General features: G+C 43.6%; 45 non-coding genes across 45 annotated transcripts; all 45 read right to left on the minus strand.

Annotated features, from left to right (window-relative positions):
- Window positions 1–193: 193 nt before the first annotated feature.
- LOC136180663 (U5 spliceosomal RNA) lies at window positions 194–310 on the minus strand. The gene has a single exon (XR_010667287.1). It is a non-coding gene; the product is annotated as a U5 spliceosomal RNA (small nuclear RNA).
- A 269-nt stretch (window positions 311–579) lies between these two features.
- LOC136180664 (U5 spliceosomal RNA) lies at window positions 580–696 on the minus strand. The gene has a single exon (XR_010667288.1). It is a non-coding gene; the product is annotated as a U5 spliceosomal RNA (small nuclear RNA).
- A 269-nt stretch (window positions 697–965) lies between these two features.
- LOC136180665 (U5 spliceosomal RNA) lies at window positions 966–1082 on the minus strand. Its single transcript, XR_010667289.1, has one exon. It is a non-coding gene; the product is annotated as a U5 spliceosomal RNA (small nuclear RNA).
- Window positions 1083–1351: 269 nt separating this feature from the next.
- LOC136180850 (U5 spliceosomal RNA) lies at window positions 1352–1468 on the minus strand. Its single transcript, XR_010667474.1, has one exon. It is a non-coding gene; the product is annotated as a U5 spliceosomal RNA (small nuclear RNA).
- A 269-nt stretch (window positions 1469–1737) lies between these two features.
- LOC136180666 (U5 spliceosomal RNA) lies at window positions 1738–1854 on the minus strand. The gene has a single exon (XR_010667290.1). It is a non-coding gene; the product is annotated as a U5 spliceosomal RNA (small nuclear RNA).
- A 269-nt stretch (window positions 1855–2123) lies between these two features.
- On the minus strand, window positions 2124–2240 carry LOC136180667 (U5 spliceosomal RNA). Its single transcript, XR_010667291.1, has one exon. It is a non-coding gene; the product is annotated as a U5 spliceosomal RNA (small nuclear RNA).
- Window positions 2241–2509: 269 nt separating this feature from the next.
- On the minus strand, window positions 2510–2626 carry LOC136180668 (U5 spliceosomal RNA). The gene has a single exon (XR_010667292.1). It is a non-coding gene; the product is annotated as a U5 spliceosomal RNA (small nuclear RNA).
- Window positions 2627–2895: 269 nt separating this feature from the next.
- Window positions 2896–3012, minus strand: LOC136180669 (U5 spliceosomal RNA). The gene has a single exon (XR_010667293.1). It is a non-coding gene; the product is annotated as a U5 spliceosomal RNA (small nuclear RNA).
- Window positions 3013–3281: 269 nt separating this feature from the next.
- On the minus strand, window positions 3282–3398 carry LOC136180670 (U5 spliceosomal RNA). The gene has a single exon (XR_010667294.1). It is a non-coding gene; the product is annotated as a U5 spliceosomal RNA (small nuclear RNA).
- Window positions 3399–3667: 269 nt separating this feature from the next.
- Window positions 3668–3784, minus strand: LOC136180671 (U5 spliceosomal RNA). Its single transcript, XR_010667295.1, has one exon. It is a non-coding gene; the product is annotated as a U5 spliceosomal RNA (small nuclear RNA).
- Window positions 3785–4053: 269 nt separating this feature from the next.
- Window positions 4054–4170, minus strand: LOC136180672 (U5 spliceosomal RNA). The gene has a single exon (XR_010667296.1). It is a non-coding gene; the product is annotated as a U5 spliceosomal RNA (small nuclear RNA).
- Window positions 4171–4439: 269 nt separating this feature from the next.
- On the minus strand, window positions 4440–4556 carry LOC136180673 (U5 spliceosomal RNA). Its single transcript, XR_010667297.1, has one exon. It is a non-coding gene; the product is annotated as a U5 spliceosomal RNA (small nuclear RNA).
- Window positions 4557–4825: 269 nt separating this feature from the next.
- On the minus strand, window positions 4826–4942 carry LOC136180674 (U5 spliceosomal RNA). Its single transcript, XR_010667298.1, has one exon. It is a non-coding gene; the product is annotated as a U5 spliceosomal RNA (small nuclear RNA).
- Window positions 4943–5211: 269 nt separating this feature from the next.
- On the minus strand, window positions 5212–5328 carry LOC136180675 (U5 spliceosomal RNA). Its single transcript, XR_010667299.1, has one exon. It is a non-coding gene; the product is annotated as a U5 spliceosomal RNA (small nuclear RNA).
- A 269-nt stretch (window positions 5329–5597) lies between these two features.
- On the minus strand, window positions 5598–5714 carry LOC136180676 (U5 spliceosomal RNA). Its single transcript, XR_010667300.1, has one exon. It is a non-coding gene; the product is annotated as a U5 spliceosomal RNA (small nuclear RNA).
- Window positions 5715–5983: 269 nt separating this feature from the next.
- LOC136180677 (U5 spliceosomal RNA) lies at window positions 5984–6100 on the minus strand. The gene has a single exon (XR_010667301.1). It is a non-coding gene; the product is annotated as a U5 spliceosomal RNA (small nuclear RNA).
- Window positions 6101–6369: 269 nt separating this feature from the next.
- LOC136180796 (U5 spliceosomal RNA) lies at window positions 6370–6486 on the minus strand. The gene has a single exon (XR_010667420.1). It is a non-coding gene; the product is annotated as a U5 spliceosomal RNA (small nuclear RNA).
- A 269-nt stretch (window positions 6487–6755) lies between these two features.
- On the minus strand, window positions 6756–6872 carry LOC136180679 (U5 spliceosomal RNA). The gene has a single exon (XR_010667303.1). It is a non-coding gene; the product is annotated as a U5 spliceosomal RNA (small nuclear RNA).
- Window positions 6873–7141: 269 nt separating this feature from the next.
- On the minus strand, window positions 7142–7258 carry LOC136180680 (U5 spliceosomal RNA). The gene has a single exon (XR_010667304.1). It is a non-coding gene; the product is annotated as a U5 spliceosomal RNA (small nuclear RNA).
- A 269-nt stretch (window positions 7259–7527) lies between these two features.
- On the minus strand, window positions 7528–7644 carry LOC136180797 (U5 spliceosomal RNA). The gene has a single exon (XR_010667421.1). It is a non-coding gene; the product is annotated as a U5 spliceosomal RNA (small nuclear RNA).
- A 269-nt stretch (window positions 7645–7913) lies between these two features.
- Window positions 7914–8030, minus strand: LOC136180826 (U5 spliceosomal RNA). The gene has a single exon (XR_010667450.1). It is a non-coding gene; the product is annotated as a U5 spliceosomal RNA (small nuclear RNA).
- Window positions 8031–8299: 269 nt separating this feature from the next.
- Window positions 8300–8416, minus strand: LOC136180681 (U5 spliceosomal RNA). The gene has a single exon (XR_010667305.1). It is a non-coding gene; the product is annotated as a U5 spliceosomal RNA (small nuclear RNA).
- A 269-nt stretch (window positions 8417–8685) lies between these two features.
- Window positions 8686–8802, minus strand: LOC136180682 (U5 spliceosomal RNA). Its single transcript, XR_010667306.1, has one exon. It is a non-coding gene; the product is annotated as a U5 spliceosomal RNA (small nuclear RNA).
- Window positions 8803–9071: 269 nt separating this feature from the next.
- On the minus strand, window positions 9072–9188 carry LOC136180683 (U5 spliceosomal RNA). Its single transcript, XR_010667307.1, has one exon. It is a non-coding gene; the product is annotated as a U5 spliceosomal RNA (small nuclear RNA).
- Window positions 9189–9457: 269 nt separating this feature from the next.
- On the minus strand, window positions 9458–9574 carry LOC136180798 (U5 spliceosomal RNA). The gene has a single exon (XR_010667422.1). It is a non-coding gene; the product is annotated as a U5 spliceosomal RNA (small nuclear RNA).
- A 269-nt stretch (window positions 9575–9843) lies between these two features.
- On the minus strand, window positions 9844–9960 carry LOC136180684 (U5 spliceosomal RNA). Its single transcript, XR_010667308.1, has one exon. It is a non-coding gene; the product is annotated as a U5 spliceosomal RNA (small nuclear RNA).
- Window positions 9961–10229: 269 nt separating this feature from the next.
- On the minus strand, window positions 10230–10346 carry LOC136180819 (U5 spliceosomal RNA). Its single transcript, XR_010667443.1, has one exon. It is a non-coding gene; the product is annotated as a U5 spliceosomal RNA (small nuclear RNA).
- A 269-nt stretch (window positions 10347–10615) lies between these two features.
- LOC136180799 (U5 spliceosomal RNA) lies at window positions 10616–10732 on the minus strand. The gene has a single exon (XR_010667423.1). It is a non-coding gene; the product is annotated as a U5 spliceosomal RNA (small nuclear RNA).
- Window positions 10733–11001: 269 nt separating this feature from the next.
- LOC136180827 (U5 spliceosomal RNA) lies at window positions 11002–11118 on the minus strand. Its single transcript, XR_010667451.1, has one exon. It is a non-coding gene; the product is annotated as a U5 spliceosomal RNA (small nuclear RNA).
- Window positions 11119–11387: 269 nt separating this feature from the next.
- Window positions 11388–11504, minus strand: LOC136180685 (U5 spliceosomal RNA). The gene has a single exon (XR_010667309.1). It is a non-coding gene; the product is annotated as a U5 spliceosomal RNA (small nuclear RNA).
- Window positions 11505–11773: 269 nt separating this feature from the next.
- On the minus strand, window positions 11774–11890 carry LOC136180771 (U5 spliceosomal RNA). Its single transcript, XR_010667395.1, has one exon. It is a non-coding gene; the product is annotated as a U5 spliceosomal RNA (small nuclear RNA).
- A 269-nt stretch (window positions 11891–12159) lies between these two features.
- On the minus strand, window positions 12160–12276 carry LOC136180686 (U5 spliceosomal RNA). Its single transcript, XR_010667310.1, has one exon. It is a non-coding gene; the product is annotated as a U5 spliceosomal RNA (small nuclear RNA).
- A 269-nt stretch (window positions 12277–12545) lies between these two features.
- On the minus strand, window positions 12546–12662 carry LOC136180687 (U5 spliceosomal RNA). Its single transcript, XR_010667311.1, has one exon. It is a non-coding gene; the product is annotated as a U5 spliceosomal RNA (small nuclear RNA).
- A 269-nt stretch (window positions 12663–12931) lies between these two features.
- On the minus strand, window positions 12932–13048 carry LOC136180688 (U5 spliceosomal RNA). Its single transcript, XR_010667312.1, has one exon. It is a non-coding gene; the product is annotated as a U5 spliceosomal RNA (small nuclear RNA).
- A 269-nt stretch (window positions 13049–13317) lies between these two features.
- Window positions 13318–13434, minus strand: LOC136180690 (U5 spliceosomal RNA). The gene has a single exon (XR_010667314.1). It is a non-coding gene; the product is annotated as a U5 spliceosomal RNA (small nuclear RNA).
- Window positions 13435–13703: 269 nt separating this feature from the next.
- On the minus strand, window positions 13704–13820 carry LOC136180691 (U5 spliceosomal RNA). The gene has a single exon (XR_010667315.1). It is a non-coding gene; the product is annotated as a U5 spliceosomal RNA (small nuclear RNA).
- A 269-nt stretch (window positions 13821–14089) lies between these two features.
- Window positions 14090–14206, minus strand: LOC136180800 (U5 spliceosomal RNA). The gene has a single exon (XR_010667424.1). It is a non-coding gene; the product is annotated as a U5 spliceosomal RNA (small nuclear RNA).
- A 269-nt stretch (window positions 14207–14475) lies between these two features.
- LOC136180692 (U5 spliceosomal RNA) lies at window positions 14476–14592 on the minus strand. The gene has a single exon (XR_010667316.1). It is a non-coding gene; the product is annotated as a U5 spliceosomal RNA (small nuclear RNA).
- Window positions 14593–14861: 269 nt separating this feature from the next.
- LOC136180693 (U5 spliceosomal RNA) lies at window positions 14862–14978 on the minus strand. Its single transcript, XR_010667317.1, has one exon. It is a non-coding gene; the product is annotated as a U5 spliceosomal RNA (small nuclear RNA).
- Window positions 14979–15247: 269 nt separating this feature from the next.
- Window positions 15248–15364, minus strand: LOC136180801 (U5 spliceosomal RNA). The gene has a single exon (XR_010667425.1). It is a non-coding gene; the product is annotated as a U5 spliceosomal RNA (small nuclear RNA).
- A 269-nt stretch (window positions 15365–15633) lies between these two features.
- Window positions 15634–15750, minus strand: LOC136180828 (U5 spliceosomal RNA). The gene has a single exon (XR_010667452.1). It is a non-coding gene; the product is annotated as a U5 spliceosomal RNA (small nuclear RNA).
- Window positions 15751–16019: 269 nt separating this feature from the next.
- On the minus strand, window positions 16020–16136 carry LOC136180694 (U5 spliceosomal RNA). The gene has a single exon (XR_010667318.1). It is a non-coding gene; the product is annotated as a U5 spliceosomal RNA (small nuclear RNA).
- Window positions 16137–16405: 269 nt separating this feature from the next.
- LOC136180695 (U5 spliceosomal RNA) lies at window positions 16406–16522 on the minus strand. The gene has a single exon (XR_010667319.1). It is a non-coding gene; the product is annotated as a U5 spliceosomal RNA (small nuclear RNA).
- A 269-nt stretch (window positions 16523–16791) lies between these two features.
- Window positions 16792–16908, minus strand: LOC136180696 (U5 spliceosomal RNA). The gene has a single exon (XR_010667320.1). It is a non-coding gene; the product is annotated as a U5 spliceosomal RNA (small nuclear RNA).
- Window positions 16909–17177: 269 nt separating this feature from the next.
- Window positions 17178–17294, minus strand: LOC136180802 (U5 spliceosomal RNA). Its single transcript, XR_010667426.1, has one exon. It is a non-coding gene; the product is annotated as a U5 spliceosomal RNA (small nuclear RNA).
- Between the last annotated feature and the right edge of the window lie 148 nt (window positions 17295–17442).

Raw genomic sequence — 17442 nt, forward strand, 5'->3', positions numbered from 1 at the left:
TACTATGTGCATGTGCATCCCTGCCACAGTCTTTATGCAATAGAAATTCCCTTATCTTCTTGTACACTTTTTCTAATTGGTCATCACAGCAGCTGCATATTTGCAAATCTAGCCACTAATCACTCTACAATTTGGCTCAAGATCTCAGGCCAAGTTGCATTGGGTAGATTGTTTGTTTTCCACATAATAGAGAGGCTCAGCTACAAGGCTAAGCCTGCCAAAAATAAGTTGAACTCAATAGTGTTCCTCTCCACGGAAGTCTTTAGTAAAAGGCGAAAGACTTGTACGATATGAAGAGAAACCCGAGTATGTCAGGCTCATCGTAAAGGGCAGGATAACACACGTCGTCCTGGCCACTACACTCACGGCAAGCCTGACTTGTCGCACACTATGTGCATGTGCATCCCTGCCACAGTCTTTATGCAATAGAAATTCCGTTATCTTCTTGTACACGTTTTCTAATTGGTCATCACAGCAGCTGCATATTTGCAAATCTAGCCACTAATCACTCTACAATTTGGCTCAAGGTCTCAGACCAAGTTGCATTGGGTAGATTGTTTGTTTTCCACATAATAGAGAGGCTCAGCTACAAGGCTAAGCCTGCCAAAAATAAGTTGAACTCAATAGTGTTCCTCTCCACGGAAGTCTTTAGTAAAAGGCGAAAGACTTGTACGATATGAAGAGAAACCCGAGTATGTCAGGCTCATCGTAAAGGGCAGGATAACACACGTCGTCCAGGCCACTACACTCACGGTAAGCCTGACTTGTCGCACACTATGTGCATGTGCATCCCTGCCACAGTCTTTATGCAATAGAAATTCCCTTATCTTCTTGTACACTTTTTCTAATTGGTCATCACAGCAGCTGCATATTTGCAAATCTAGCCACTAATCACTCTACAATTTGGCTCAAGATCTCAGGCCAAGTTGCATTGGGTAGATTGTTTGTTTTCCACATAATAGAGAGGCTCAGCTACAAGGCTAAGCCTGCCAAAAATAAGTTGAACTCAATAGTGTTCCTCTCCACGGAAGTCTTTAGTAAAAGGCGAAAGACTTGTACGATATGAAGAGAAACCCGAGTATGTCAGGCTCATCGTAAAGGGCAGGATAACACACGTCGTCCTGGCCACTACACTCACGGTAAGCCTGACTTGTCGCACACTATGTGCATGTGCATCCCTGCCACAGTCTTTATGCAATAGAAATTCCCTTATCTTCTTGTACACTTTTTCTAATTGGTCATCACAGCAGCTGCATATTTGCAAATCTAGCCACTAATCACTCTACAATTTGGCTCAAGATCTCAGGCCAAGTTGCATTGGGTAGATTGTTTGTTTTCCACATAATAGAGAGGCTCAGCTACAAGGCTAAGCCTGCCAAAAATAAGTTGAACTCAATAGCGTTCCTCTCCACGGAAGTCTTCAGTAAAAGGCGAAAGACTTGTACGATATGAAGAGAAACCCGAGTATGTCAGGCTCATCGTAAAGGGCAGGATAACACACGTCGTCCTGGCCACTACACTCACGGCAAGCCTGACTTGTCGCACACTATGTGCATGTGCATCCCTGCCACAGTCTTTATGCAATAGAAATTCCGTTATCTTCTTGTACACGTTTTCTAATTGGTCATCACAGCAGCTGCATATTTGCAAATCTAGCCACTAATCACTCTACAATTTGGCTCAAGGTCTCAGGCCAAGTTGCATTGGGTAGATTGTTTGTTTTCCACATAATAGAGAGGCTCAGCTACAAGGCTAAGCCTGCCAAAAATAAGTTGAACTCAATAGTGTTCCTCTCCACGGAAGTCTTTAGTAAAAGGCGAAAGACTTGTACGATATGAAGAGAAACCCGAGTATGTCAGGCTCATCGTAAAGGGCAGGATAACACACGTCGTCCAGGCCACTACACTCACGGTAAGCCTGACTTGTCGCACACTATGTGCATGTGCATCCCTGCCACAGTCTTTATGCAATAGAAATTCCCTTATCTTCTTGTACACTTTTTCTAATTGGTCATCACAGCAGCTGCATATTTGCAAATCTAGCCACTAATCACTCTACAATTTGGCTCAAGATCTCAGGCCAAGTTGCATTGGGTAGATTGTTTGTTTTCCACATAATAGAGAGGCTCAGCTACAAGGCTAAGCCTGCCAAAAATAAGTTGAACTCAATAGTGTTCCTCTCCACGGAAGTCTTTAGTAAAAGGCGAAAGACTTGTACGATATGAAGAGAAACCCGAGTATGTCAGGCTCATCGTAAAGGGCAGGATAACACACGTCGTCCTGGCCACTACACTCACGGTAAGCCTGACTTGTCGCACACTATGTGCATGTGCATCCCTGCCACAGTCTTTATGCAATAGAAATTCCGTTATCTTCTTGTACACGTTTTCTAATTGGTCATCACAGCAGCTGCATATTTGCAAATCTAGCCACTAATCACTCTACAATTTGGCTCAAGGTCTCAGGCCAAGTTGCATTGGGTAGATTGTTTGTTTTCCACATAATAGAGAGGCTCAGCTACAAGGCTAAGCCTGCCAAAAATAAGTTGAACTCAATAGTGTTCCTCTCCACGGAAGTCTTTAGTAAAAGGCGAAAGACTTGTACGATATGAAGAGAAACCCGAGTATGTCAGGCTCATCGTAAAGGGCAGGATAACACACGTCGTCCTGGCCACTACACTCACGGTAAGCCTGACTTGTCGCACACTATGTGCATGTGCATCCCTGCCACAGTCTTTATGCAATAGAAATTCCCTTATCTTCTTGTACACTTTTTCTAATTGGTCATCACAGCAGCTGCATATTTGCAAATCTAGCCACTAATCACTCTACAATTTGGCTCAAGGTCTCAGGCCAAGTTGCATTGGGTAGATTGTTTGTTTTCCACATAATAGAGAGGCTCAGCTACAAGGCTAAGCCTGCCAAAAATAAGTTGAACTCAATAGTGTTCCTCTCCACGGAAGTCTTTAGTAAAAGGCGAAAGACTTGTACGATATGAAGAGAAACCCGAGTATGTCAGGCTCATCGTAAAGGGCAGGATAACACACGTCGTCCTGGCCACTACACTCACGGTAAGCCTGACTTGTCGCATACTATGTGCATGTGCATCCCTGCCACAGTCTTTATGCAATAGAAATTCCCTTATCTTCTTGTACACTTTTTCTAATTGGTCATCACAGCAGCTGCATATTTGCAAATCTAGCCACTAATCACTCTACAATTTGGCTCAAGATCTCAGGCCAAGTTGCATTGGGTAGATTGTTTGTTTTCCACATAATAGAGAGGCTCAGCTACAAGGCTAAGCCTGCCAAAAATAAGTTGAACTCAATAGTGTTCCTCTCCACGGAAGTCTTTAGTAAAAGGCGAAAGACTTGTACGATATGAAGAGAAACCCGAGTATGTCAGGCTCATCGTAAAGGGCAGGATAACACACGTCGTCCTGGCCACTACACTCACGGCAAGCCTGACTTGTCACACACTATGTGCATGTGCATCCCTGCCACAGTCTTTATGCAATAGAAATTCCGTTATCTTCTTGTACACGTTTTCTAATTGGTCATCACAGCAGCTGCATATTTGCAAATCTAGCCACTAATCACTCTACAATTTGGCTCAAGGTCTCAGACCAAGTTGCATTGGGTAGATTGTTTGTTTTCCACATAATAGAGAGGCTCAGCTACAAGGCTAAGCCTGCCAAAAATAAGTTGAACTCAATAGTGTTCCTCTCCACGGAAGTCTTTAGTAAAAGGCGAAAGACTTGTACGATATGAAGAGAAACCCGAGTATGTCAGGCTCATCGTAAAGGGCAGGATAACACACGTCGTCCAGGCCACTACACTCACGGTAAGCCTGACTTGTCGCACACTATGTGCATGTGCATCCCTGCCACAGTCTTTATGCAATAGAAATTCCCTTATCTTCTTGTACACTTTTTCTAATTGGTCATCACAGCAGCTGCATATTTGCAAATCTAGCCACTAATCACTCTACAATTTGGCTCAAGATCTCAGGCCAAGTTGCATTGGGTAGATTGTTTGTTTTCCACATAATAGAGAGGCTCAGCTACAAGGCTAAGCCTGCCAAAAATAAGTTGAACTCAATAGTGTTCCTCTCCACGGAAGTCTTTAGTAAAAGGCGAAAGACTTGTACGATATGAAGAGAAACCCGAGTATGTCAGGCTCATCGTAAAGGGCAGGATAACACACGTCGTCCTGGCCACTACACTCACGGTAAGCCTGACTTGTCGCACACTATGTGCATGTGCATCCCTGCCACAGTCTTTATGCAATAGAAATTCCGTTATCTTCTTGTACACGTTTTCTAATTGGTCATCACAGCAGCTGCATATTTGCAAATCTAGCCACTAATCACTCTACAATTTGGCTCAAGGTCTCAGGCCAAGTTGCATTGGGTAGATTGTTTGTTTTCCACATAATAGAGAGGCTCAGCTACAAGGCTAAGCCTGCCAAAAATAAGTTGAACTCAATAGTGTTCCTCTCCACGGAAGTCTTTAGTAAAAGGCGAAAGACTTGTACGATATGAAGAGAAACCCGAGTATGTCAGGCTCATCGTAAAGGGCAGGATAACACACGTCGTCCTGGCCACTACACTCACGGTAAGCCTGACTTGTCGCACACTATGTGCATGTGCATCCCTGCCACAGTCTTTATGCAATAGAAATTCCCTTATCTTCTTGTACACTTTTTCTAATTGGTCATCACAGCAGCTGCATATTTGCAAATCTAGCCACTAATCACTCTACAATTTGGCTCAAGGTCTCAGGCCAAGTTGCATTGGGTAGATTGTTTGTTTTCCACATAATAGAGAGGCTCAGCTACAAGGCTAAGCCTGCCAAAAATAAGTTGAACTCAATAGTGTTCCTCTCCACGGAAGTCTTTAGTAAAAGGCGAAAGACTTGTACGATATGAAGAGAAACCCGAGTATGTCAGGCTCATCGTAAAGGGCAGGATAACACACGTCGTCCTGGCCACTACACTCACGGTAAGCCTGACTTGTCGCATACTATGTGCATGTGCATCCCTGCCACAGTCTTTATGCAATAGAAATTCCCTTATCTTCTTGTACACTTTTTCTAATTGGTCATCACAGCAGCTGCATATTTGCAAATCTAGCCACTAATCACTCTACAATTTGGCTCAAGATCTCAGGCCAAGTTGCATTGGGTAGATTGTTTGTTTTCCACATAATAGAGAGGCTCAGCTACAAGGCTAAGCCTGCCAAAAATAAGTTGAACTCAATAGTGTTCCTCTCCACGGAAGTCTTTAGTAAAAGGCGAAAGACTTGTACGATATGAAGAGAAACCCGAGTATGTCAGGCTCATCGTAAAGGGCAGGATAACACACGTCGTCCTGGCCACTACACTCACGGCAAGCCTGACTTGTCACACACTATGTGCATGTGCATCCCTGCCACAGTCTTTATGCAATAGAAATTCCGTTATCTTCTTGTACACGTTTTCTAATTGGTCATCACAGCAGCTGCATATTTGCAAATCTAGCCACTAATCACTCTACAATTTGGCTCAAGGTCTCAGACCAAGTTGCATTGGGTAGATTGTTTGTTTTCCACATAATAGAGAGGCTCAGCTACAAGGCTAAGCCTGCCAAAAATAAGTTGAACTCAATAGTGTTCCTCTCCACGGAAGTCTTTAGTAAAAGGCGAAAGACTTGTACGATATGAAGAGAAACCCGAGTATGTCAGGCTCATCGTAAAGGGCAGGATAACACACGTCGTCCAGGCCACTACACTCACGGTAAGCCTGACTTGTCGCACACTATGTGCATGTGCATCCCTGCCACAGTCTTTATGCAATAGAAATTCCCTTATCTTCTTGTACACTTTTTCTAATTGGTCATCACAGCAGCTGCATATTTGCAAATCTAGCCACTAATCACTCTACAATTTGGCTCAAGATCTCAGGCCAAGTTGCATTGGGTAGATTGTTTGTTTTCCACATAATAGAGAGGCTCAGCTACAAGGCTAAGCCTGCCAAAAATAAGTTGAACTCAATAGTGTTCCTCTCCACGGAAGTCTTTAGTAAAAGGCGAAAGACTTGTACGATATGAAGAGAAACCCGAGTATGTCAGGCTCATCGTAAAGGGCAGGATAACACACGTCGTCCTGGCCACTACACTCACGGTAAGCCTGACTTGTCGCATACTATGTGCATGTGCATCCCTGCCACAGTCTTTATGCAATAGAAATTCCCTTATCTTCTTGTACACTTTTTCTAATTGGTCATCACAGCAGCTGCATATTTGCAAATCTAGCCACTAATCACTCTACAATTTGGCTCAAGATCTCAGGCCAAGTTGCATTGGGTAGATTGTTTGTTTTCCACATAATAGAGAGGCTCAGCTACAAGGCTAAGCCTGCCAAAAATAAGTTGAACTCAATAGCGTTCCTCTCCACGGAAGTCTTTAGTAAAAGGCGAAAGACTTGTACGATATGAAGAGAAACCCGAGTATGTCAGGCTCATCGTAAAGGGCAGGATAACACACGTCGTCCTGGCCACTACACTCACGGCAAGCCTGACTTGTCGCACACTATGTGCATGTGCATCCCTGCCACAGTCTTTATGCAATAGAAATTCCGTTATCTTCTTGTACACGTTTTCTAATTGGTCATCACAGCAGCTGCATATTTGCAAATCTAGCCACTAATCACTCTACAATTTGGCTCAAGGTCTCAGGCCAAGTTGCATTGGGTAGATTGTTTGTTTTCCACATAATAGAGAGGCTCAGCTACAAGGCTAAGCCTGCCAAAAATAAGTTGAACTCAATAGTGTTCCTCTCCACGGAAGTCTTTAGTAAAAGGCGAAAGACTTGTACGATATGAAGAGAAACCCGAGTATGTCAGGCTCATCGTAAAGGGCAGGATAACACACGTCGTCCTGGCCACTACACTCACGGTAAGCCTGACTTGTCGCATACTATGTGCATGTGCATCCCTGCCACAGTCTTTATGCAATAGAAATTCCCTTATCTTCTTGTACACTTTTTCTAATTGGTCATCACAGCAGCTGCATATTTGCAAATCTAGCCACTAATCACTCTACAATTTGGCTCAAGATCTCAGGCCAAGTTGCATTGGGTAGATTGTTTGTTTTCCACATAATAGAGAGGCTCAGCTACAAGGCTAAGCCTGCCAAAAATAAGTTGAACTCAATAGTGTTCCTCTCCACGGAAGTCTTTAGTAAAAGGCGAAAGACTTGTACGATATGAAGAGAAACCCGAGTATGTCAGGCTCATCGTAAAGGGCAGGATAACACACGTCGTCCTGGCCACTACACTCACGGTAAGCCTGACTTGTCGCATACTATGTGCATGTGCATCCCTGCCACAGTCTTTATGCAATAGAAATTCCCTTATCTTCTTGTACACTTTTTCTAATTGGTCATCACAGCAGCTGCATATTTGCAAATCTAGCCACTAATCACTCTACAATTTGGCTCAAGATCTCAGGCCAAGTTGCATTGGGTAGATTGTTTGTTTTCCACATAATAGAGAGGCTCAGCTACAAGGCTAAGCCTGCCAAAAATAAGTTGAACTCAATAGCGTTCCTCTCCACGGAAGTCTTTAGTAAAAGGCGAAAGACTTGTACGATATGAAGAGAAACCCGAGTATGTCAGGCTCATCGTAAAGGGCAGGATAACACACGTCGTCCTGGCCACTACACTCACGGTAAGCCTGACTTGTCGCACACTATGTGCATGTGCATCCCTGCCACAGTCTTTATGCAATAGAAATTCCCTTATCTTCTTGTACACTTTTTCTAATTGGTCATCACAGCAGCTGCATATTTGCAAATCTAGCCACTAATCACTCTACAATTTGGCTCAAGATCTCAGGCCAAGTTGCATTGGGTAGATTGTTTGTTTTCCACATAATAGAGAGGCTCAGCTACAAGGCTAAGCCTGCCAAAAATAAGTTGAACTCAATAGTGTTCATCTCCACGGAAGTCTTTAGTAAAAGGCGAAAGACTTGTACGATATGAAGAGAAACCCGAGTATGTCAGGCTCATCGTAAAGGGCAGGATAACACACGTCGTCCTGGCCACTACACTCACGGCAAGCCTGACTTGTCGCACACTATGTGCATGTGCATCCCTGCCACAGTCTTTATGCAATAGAAATTCCGTTATCTTCTTGTACACGTTTTCTAATTGGTCATCACAGCAGCTGCATATTTGCAAATCTAGCCACTAATCACTCTACAATTTGGCTCAAGGTCTCAGGCCAAGTTGCATTGGGTAGATTGTTTGTTTTCCACATAATAGAGAGGCTCAGCTACAAGGCTAAGCCTGCCAAAAATAAGTTGAACTCAATAGTGTTCCTCTCCACGGAAGTCTTTAGTAAAAGGCGAAAGACTTGTACGATATGAAGAGAAACCCGAGTATGTCAGGCTCATCGTAAAGGGCAGGATAACACACGTCGTCCTGGCCACTACACTCACGGTAAGCCTGACTTGTCGCATACTATGTGCATGTGCATCCCTGCCACAGTCTTTATGCAATAGAAATTCCCTTATCTTCTTGTACACTTTTTCTAATTGGTCATCACAGCAGCTGCATATTTGCAAATCTAGCCACTAATCACTCCACAATTTGGCTCAAGATCTCAGGCCAAGTTGCATTGGGTAGATTGTTTGTTTTCCACATAATAGAGAGGCTCAGCTACAAGGCTAAGCCTGCCAAAAATAAGTTGAACTCAATAGTGTTCCTCTCCACGGAAGTCTTTAGTAAAAGGCGAAAGACTTGTACGATATGAAGAGAAACCCGAGTATGTCAGGCTCATCGTAAAGGGCAGGATAACACACGTCGTCCAGGCCACTACACTCACGGTAAGCCTGACTTGTCGCACACTATGTGCATGTGCATCCCTGCCACAGTCTTTATGCAATAGAAATTCCCTTATCTTCTTGTACACTTTTTCTAATTGGTCATCACAGCAGCTGCATATTTGCAAATCTAGCCACTAATCACTCTACAATTTGGCTCAAGATCTCAGGCCAAGTTGCATTGGGTAGATTGTTTGTTTTCCACATAATAGAGAGGCTCAGCTACAAGGCTAAGCCTGCCAAAAATAAGTTGAACTCAATAGTGTTCCTCTCCACGGAAGTCTTTAGTAAAAGGCGAAAGACTTGTACGATATGAAGAGAAACCCGAGTATGTCAGGCTCATCGTAAAGGGCAGGATAACACACGTCGTCCTGGCCACTACACTCACGGTAAGCCTGACTTGTCGCATACTATGTGCATGTGCATCCCTGCCACAGTCTTTATGCAATAGAAATTCCCTTATCTTCTTGTACACTTTTTCTAATTGGTCATCACAGCAGCTGCATATTTGCAAATCTAGCCACTAATCACTCTACAATTTGGCTCAAGATCTCAGGCCAAGTTGCATTGGGTAGATTGTTTGTTTTCCACATAATAGAGAGGCTCAGCTACAAGGCTAAGCCTGCCAAAAATAAGTTGAACTCAATAGCGTTCCTCTCCACGGAAGTCTTTAGTAAAAGGCGAAAGACTTGTACGATATGAAGAGAAACCCGAGTATGTCAGGCTCATCGTAAAGGGCAGGATAACACACGTCGTCCTGGCCACTACACTCACGGCAAGCCTGACTTGTCGCACACTATGTGCATGTGCATCCCTGCCACAGTCTTTATGCAATAGAAATTCCGTTATCTTCTTGTACACGTTTTCTAATTGGTCATCACAGCAGCTGCATATTTGCAAATCTAGCCACTAATCACTCTACAATTTGGCTCAAGGTCTCAGGCCAAGTTGCATTGGGTAGATTGTTTGTTTTCCACATAATAGAGAGGCTCAGCTACAAGGCTAAGCCTGCCAAAAATAAGTTGAACTCAATAGTGTTCCTCTCCACGGAAGTCTTTAGTAAAAGGCGAAAGACTTGTACGATATGAAGAGAAACCCGAGTATGTCAGGCTCATCGTAAAGGGCAGGATAACACACGTCGTCCTGGCCACTACACTCACGGTAAGCCTGACTTGTCGCATACTATGTGCATGTGCATCCCTGCCACAGTCTTTATGCAATAGAAATTCCCTTATCTTCTTGTACACTTTTTCTAATTGGTCATCACAGCAGCTGCATATTTGCAAATCTAGCCACTAATCACTCTACAATTTGGCTCAAGATCTCAGGCCAAGTTGCATTGGGTAGATTGTTTGTTTTCCACATAATAGAGAGGCTCAGCTACAAGGCTAAGCCTGCCAAAAATAAGTTGAACTCAATAGTGTTCCTCTCCACGGAAGTCTTTAGTAAAAGGCGAAAGACTTGTACGATATGAAAAGAAACCCGAGTATGTCAGGCTCATCGTAAAGGGCAGGATAACACACGTCGTCCTGGCCACTACACTCACGGTAAGCCTGACTTGTCGCATACTATGTGCATGTGCATCCCTGCCACAGTCTTTATGCAATAGAAATTCCCTTATCTTCTTGTACACTTTTTCTAATTGGTCATCACAGCAGCTGCATATTTGCAAATCTAGCCACTAATCACTCTACAATTTGGCTCAAGATCTCAGGCCAAGTTGCATTGGGTAGATTGTTTGTTTTCCACATAATAGAGAGGCTCAGCTACAAGGCTAAGCCTGCCAAAAATAAGTTGAACTCAATAGCGTTCCTCTCCACGGAAGTCTTTAGTAAAAGGCGAAAGACTTGTACGATATGAAGAGAAACCCGAGTATGTCAGGCTCATCGTAAAGGGCAGGATAACACACGTCGTCCTGGCCACTACACTCACGGTAAGCCTGACTTGTCGCACACTATGTGCATGTGCATCCCTGCCACAGTCTTTATGCAATAGAAATTCCCTTATCTTCTTGTACACTTTTTCTAATTGGTCATCACAGCAGCTGCATATTTGCAAATCTAGCCACTAATCACTCTACAATTTGGCTCAAGATCTCAGGCCAAGTTGCATTGGGTAGATTGTTTGTTTTCCACATAATAGAGAGGCTCAGCTACAAGGCTAAGCCTGCCAAAAATAAGTTGAACTCAATAGTGTTCATCTCCACGGAAGTCTTTAGTAAAAGGCGAAAGACTTGTACGATATGAAGAGAAACCCGAGTATGTCAGGCTCATCGTAAAGGGCAGGATAACACACGTCGTCCTGGCCACTACACTCACGGCAAGCCTGACTTGTCGCACACTATGTGCATGTGCATCCCTGCCACAGTCTTTATGCAATAGAAATTCCGTTATCTTCTTGTACACGTTTTCTAATTGGTCATCACAGCAGCTGCATATTTGCAAATCTAGCCACTAATCACTCTACAATTTGGCTCAAGGTCTCAGGCCAAGTTGCATTGGGTAGATTGTTTGTTTTCCACATAATAGAGAGGCTCAGCTACAAGGCTAAGCCTGCCAAAAATAAGTTGAACTCAATAGTGTTCCTCTCCACGGAAGTCTTTAGTAAAAGGCGAAAGACTTGTACGATATGAAGAGAAACCCGAGTATGTCAGGCTCATCGTAAAGGGCAGGATAACACACGTCGTCCTGGCCACTACACTCACGGTAAGCCTGACTTGTCGCATACTATGTGCATGTGCATCCCTGCCACAGTCTTTATGCAATAGAAATTCCCTTATCTTCTTGTACACTTTTTCTAATTGGTCATCACAGCAGCTGCATATTTGCAAATCTAGCCACTAATCACTCCACAATTTGGCTCAAGATCTCAGGCCAAGTTGCATTGGGTAGATTGTTTGTTTTCCACATAATAGAGAGGCTCAGCTACAAGGCTAAGCCTGCCAAAAATCAGTTGAACTCAATAGTGTTCCTCTCCACGGAAGTCTTTAGTAAAAGGCGAAAGACTTGTACGATATGAAGAGAAACCCGAGTATGTCAGGCTTATCGTAAAGGGCAGGATAACACACGTCGTCCTGGCCACTACACTCACGGTAAGCCTGACTTGTCGCATACTATGTGCATGTGCATCCCTGCCACAGTCTTTATGCAATAGAAATTCCCTTATCTTCTTGTACACTTTTTCTAATTGGTCATCACAGCAGCTGCATATTTGCAAATCTAGCCACTAATCACTCTACAATTTGGCTCAAGATCTCAGGCCAAGTTGCATTGGGTAGATTGTTTGTTTTCCACATAATAGAGAGGCTCAGCTACAAGGCTAAGCCTGCCAAAAATAAGTTGAACTCAATAGTGTTCCTCTCCACGGAAGTCTTTAGTAAAAGGCGAAAGACTTGTACGATATGAAGAGAAACCCGAGTATGTCAGGCTCATCGTAAAGGGCAGGATAACACACGTCGTCCTGGCCACTACACTCACGGTAAGCCTGACTTGTCGCATACTATGTGCATGTGCATCCCTGCCACAGTCTTTATGCAATAGAAATTCCCTTATCTTCTTGTACACTTTTTCTAATTGGTCATCACAGCAGCTGCATATTTGCAAATCTAGCCACTAATCACTCTACAATTTGGCTCAAGGTCTCAGGCCAAGTTGCATTGGGTAGATTGTTTGTTTTCCACATAATAGAGAGGCTCAGCTACAAGGCTAAGCCTGCCAAAAATAAGTTGAACTCAATAGTGTTCCTCTCCACGGAAGTCTTTAGTAAAAGGCGAAAGACTTGTACGATATGAAGAGAAACCCGAGTATGTCAGGCTCATCGTAAAGGGCAGGATAACACACGTCGTCCTGGCCACTACACTCACGGTAAGCCTGACTTGTCGCATACTATGTGCATGTGCATCCCTGCCACAGTCTTTATGCAATAGAAATTCCCTTATCTTCTTGTACACTTTTTCTAATTGGTCATCACAGCAGCTGCATATTTGCAAATCTAGCCACTAATCACTCTACAATTTGGCTCAAGATCTCAGGCCAAGTTGCATTGGGTAGATTGTTTGTTTTCCACATAATAGAGAGGCTCAGCTACAAGGCTAAGCCTGCCAAAAATAAGTTGAACTCAATAGTGTTCCTCTCCACGGAAGTCTTTAGTAAAAGGCGAAAGACTTGTACGATATGAAGAGAAACCCGAGTATGTCAGGCTCATCGTAAAGGGCAGGATAACACACGTCGTCCTGGCCACTACACTCACGGCAAGCCTGACTTGTCACACACTATGTGCATGTGCATCCCTGCCACAGTCTTTATGCAATAGAAATTCCGTTATCTTCTTGTACACGTTTTCTAATTGGTCATCACAGCAGCTGCATATTTGCAAATCTAGCCACTAATCACTCTACAATTTGGCTCAAGGTCTCAGACCAAGTTGCATTGGGTAGATTGTTTGTTTTCCACATAATAGAGAGGCTCAGCTACAAGGCTAAGCCTGCCAAAAATAAGTTGAACTCAATAGTGTTCCTCTCCACGGAAGTCTTTAGTAAAAGGCGAAAGACTTGTACGATATGAAGAGAAACCCGAGTATGTCAGGCTCATCGTAAAGGGCAGGATAACACACGTCGTCCAGGCCACTACACTCACGGTAAGCCTGACTTGTCGCACACTATGTGCATGTGCATCCCTGCCACAGTCTTTATGCAATAGAAATTCCCTTATCTTCTTGTACACTTTTTCTAATTGGTCATCACAGCAGCTGCATATTTGCAAATCTAGCCACTAATCACTCTACAATTTGGCTCAAGATCTCAGGCCAAGTTGCATTGGGTAGATTGTTTGTTTTCCACATAATAGAGAGGCTCAGCTACAAGGCTAAGCCTGCCAAAAATAAGTTGAACTCAATAGTGTTCCTCTCCACGGAAGTCTTTAGTAAAAGGCGAAAGACTTGTACGATATGAAGAGAAACCCGAGTATGTCAGGCTCATCGTAAAGGGCAGGATAACACACGTCGTCCTGGCCACTACACTCACGGTAAGCCTGACTTGTCGCATACTATGTGCATGTGCATCCCTGCCACAGTCTTTATGCAATAGAAATTCCCTTATCTTCTTGTACACTTTTTCTAATTGGTCATCACAGCAGCTGCATATTTGCAAATCTAGCCACTAATCACTCTACAATTTGGCTCAAGATCTCAGGCCAAGTTGCATTGGGTAGATTGTTTGTTTTCCACATAATAGAGAGGCTCAGCTACAAGGCTAAGCCTGCCAAAAATAAGTTGAACTCAATAGCGTTCCTCTCCACGGAAGTCTTTAGTAAAAGGCGAAAGACTTGTACGATATGAAGAGAAACCCGAGTATGTCAGGCTCATCGTAAAGGGCAGGATAACACACGTCGTCCTGGCCACTACACTCACGGCAAGCCTGACTTGTCGCACACTATGTGCATGTGCATCCCTGCCACAGTCTTTATGCAATAGAAATTCCGTTATCTTCTTGTACACGTTTTCTAATTGGTCATCACAGCAGCTGCATATTTGCAAATCTAGCCACTAATCACTCTACAATTTGGCTCAAGGTCTCAGGCCAAGTTGCATTGGGTAGATTGTTTGTTTTCCACATAATAGAGAGGCTCAGCTACAAGGCTAAGCCTGCCAAAAATAAGTTGAACTCAATAGTGTTCCTCTCCACGGAAGTCTTTAGTAAAAGGCGAAAGACTTGTACGATATGAAGAGAAACCCGAGTATGTCAGGCTCATCGTAAAGGGCAGGATAACACACGTCGTCCTGGCCACTACACTCACGGTAAGCCTGACTTGTCGCATACTATGTGCATGTGCATCCCTGCCACAGTCTTTATGCAATAGAAATTCCCTTATCTTCTTGTACACTTTTTCTAATTGGTCATCACAGCAGCTGCATATTTGCAAATCTAGCCACTAATCACTCTACAATTTGGCTCAAGATCTCAGGCCAAGTTGCATTGGGTAGATTGTTTGTTTTCCACATAATAGAGAGGCTCAGCTACAAGGCTAAGCCTGCCAAAAATAAGTTGAACTCAATAGTGTTCCTCTCCACGGAAGTCTTTAGTAAAAGGCGAAAGACTTGTACGATATGAAGAGAAACCCGAGTATGTCAGGCTCATCGTAAAGGGCAGGATAACACACGTCGTCCTGGCCACTACACTCACGGTAAGCCTGACTTGTCGCATACTATGTGCATGTGCATCCCTGCCACAGTCTTTATGCAATAGAAATTCCCTTATCTTCTTGTACACTTTTTCTAATTGGTCATCACAGCAGCTGCATATTTGCAAATCTAGCCACTAATCACTCTACAATTTGGCTCAAGATCTCAGGCCAAGTTGCATTGGGTAGATTGTTTGTTTTCCACATAATAGAGAGGCTCAGCTACAAGGCTAAGCCTGCCAAAAATAAGTTGAACTCAATAGCGTTCCTCTCCACGGAAGTCTTTAGTAAAAGGCGAAAGACTTGTACGATATGAAGAGAAACCCGAGTATGTCAGGCTCATCGTAAAGGGCAGGATAACACACGTCGTCCTGGCCACTACACTCACGGTAAGCCTGACTTGTCGCACACTATGTGCATGTGCATCCCTGCCACAGTCTTTATGCAATAGAAATTCCCTTATCTTCTTGTACACTTTTTCTAATTGGTCATCACAGCAGCTGCATATTTGCAAATCTAGCCACTAATCACTCTACAATTTGGCTCAAGATCTCAGGCCAAGTTGCATTGGGTAGATTGTTTGTTTTCCACATAATAGAGAGGCTCAGCTACAAGGCTAAGCCTGCCAAAAATAAGTTGAACTCAATAGTGTTCATCTCCACGGAAGTCTTTAGTAAAAGGCGAAAGACTTGTACGATATGAAGAGAAACCCGAGTATGTCAGGCTCATCGTAAAGGGCAGGATAACACACGTCGTCCTGGCCACTACACTCACGGCAAGCCTGACTTGTCGCACACTATGTGCATGTGCATCCCTGCCACAGTCTTTATGCAATAGAAATTCCGTTATCTTCTTGTACACGTTTTCTAATTGGTCATCACAGCAGCTGCATATTTGCAAATCTAGCCACTAATCACTCTACAATTTGGCTCAAGGTCTCAGGCCAAGTTGCATTGGGTAGATTGTTTGTTTTCCACATAATAGAGAGGCTCAGCTACAAGGCTAAGCCTGCCAAAAATAAGTTGAACTCAATAGTGTTCCTCTCCACGGAAGTCTTTAGTAAAAGGCGAAAGACTTGTACGATATGAAGAGAAACCCGAGTATGTCAGGCTCATCGTAAAGGGCAGGATAACACACGTCGTCCTGGCCACTACACTCACGGTAAGCCTGACTTGTCGCATACTATGTGCATGTGCATCCCTGCCACAGTCTTTATGCAATAGAAATTCCCTTATCTTCTTGTACACTTTTTCTAATTGGTCATCACAGCAGCTGCATATTTGCAAATCTAGCCACTAATCACTCCACAATTTGGCTCAAGATCTCAGGCCAAGTTGCATTGGGTAGATTGTTTGTTTTCCACATAATAGAGAGGCTCAGCTACAAGGCTAAGCCTGCCAAAAATAAGTTGAACTCAATAGTGTTCCTCTCCACGGAAGTCTTTAGTAAAAGGCGAAAGACTTGTACGATATGAAGAGAAACCCGAGTATGTCAGGCTCATCGTAAAGGGCAGGATAACACACGTCGTCCAGGCCACTACACTCACGGTAAGCCTGACTTGTCGCACACTATGTGCATGTGCATCCCTGCCACAGTCTTTATGCAATAGAAATTCCCTTATCTTCTTGTACACTTTTTCTAATTGGTCATCACAGCAGCTGCATATTTGCAAATCTAGCCACTAATCACTCTACAATTTGGCTCAAGATCTCAGGCCAAGTTGCATTGGGTAGATTGTTTGTTTTCCACATAATAGAGAGGCTCAGCTACAAGGCTAAGCCTGCCAAAAATAAGTTGAACTCAATAGTGTTCCTCTCCACGGAAGTCTTTAGTAAAAGGCGAAAGACTTGTACGATATGAAGAGAAACCCGAGTATGTCAGGCTCATCGTAAAGGGCAGGATAACACACGTCGTCCTGGCCACTACACTCACGGTAAGCCTGACTTGTCGCATACTATGTGCATGTGCATCCCTGCCACAGTCTTTATGCAATAGAAATTCCCTTATCTTCTTGTACACTTTTTCTAATTGGTCATCACAGCAGCTGCATATTTGCAAATCTAGCCACTAATCACTCTACAATTTGGCTCAAGATCTCAGGCCAAGTTGCATTGGGTAGATTGTTTGTTTTCCACATAATAGAGAGGCTCAGCTACAAGGCTAAGCCTGCCAAAAATAAGTTGAACTCAATAGCGTTCCTCTCCACGGAAGTCTTTAGTAAAAGGCGAAAGACTTGTACGATATGAAGAGAAACCCGAGTATGTCAGGCTCATCGTAAAGGGCAGGATAACACACGTCGTCCTGGCCACTACACTCACGGCAAGCCTGACTTGTCGCACACTATGTGCATGTGCATCCCTGCCACAGTCTTTATGCAATAGAAATTCCGTTATCTTCTTGTACACGTTTT

The sequence above is a fragment of the Labrus bergylta genome, chromosome 11, assembly GCF_963930695.1.
Source record: "Labrus bergylta chromosome 11, fLabBer1.1, whole genome shotgun sequence".
NCBI lineage: Eukaryota > Metazoa > Chordata > Actinopteri > Labriformes > Labridae > Labrus > Labrus bergylta.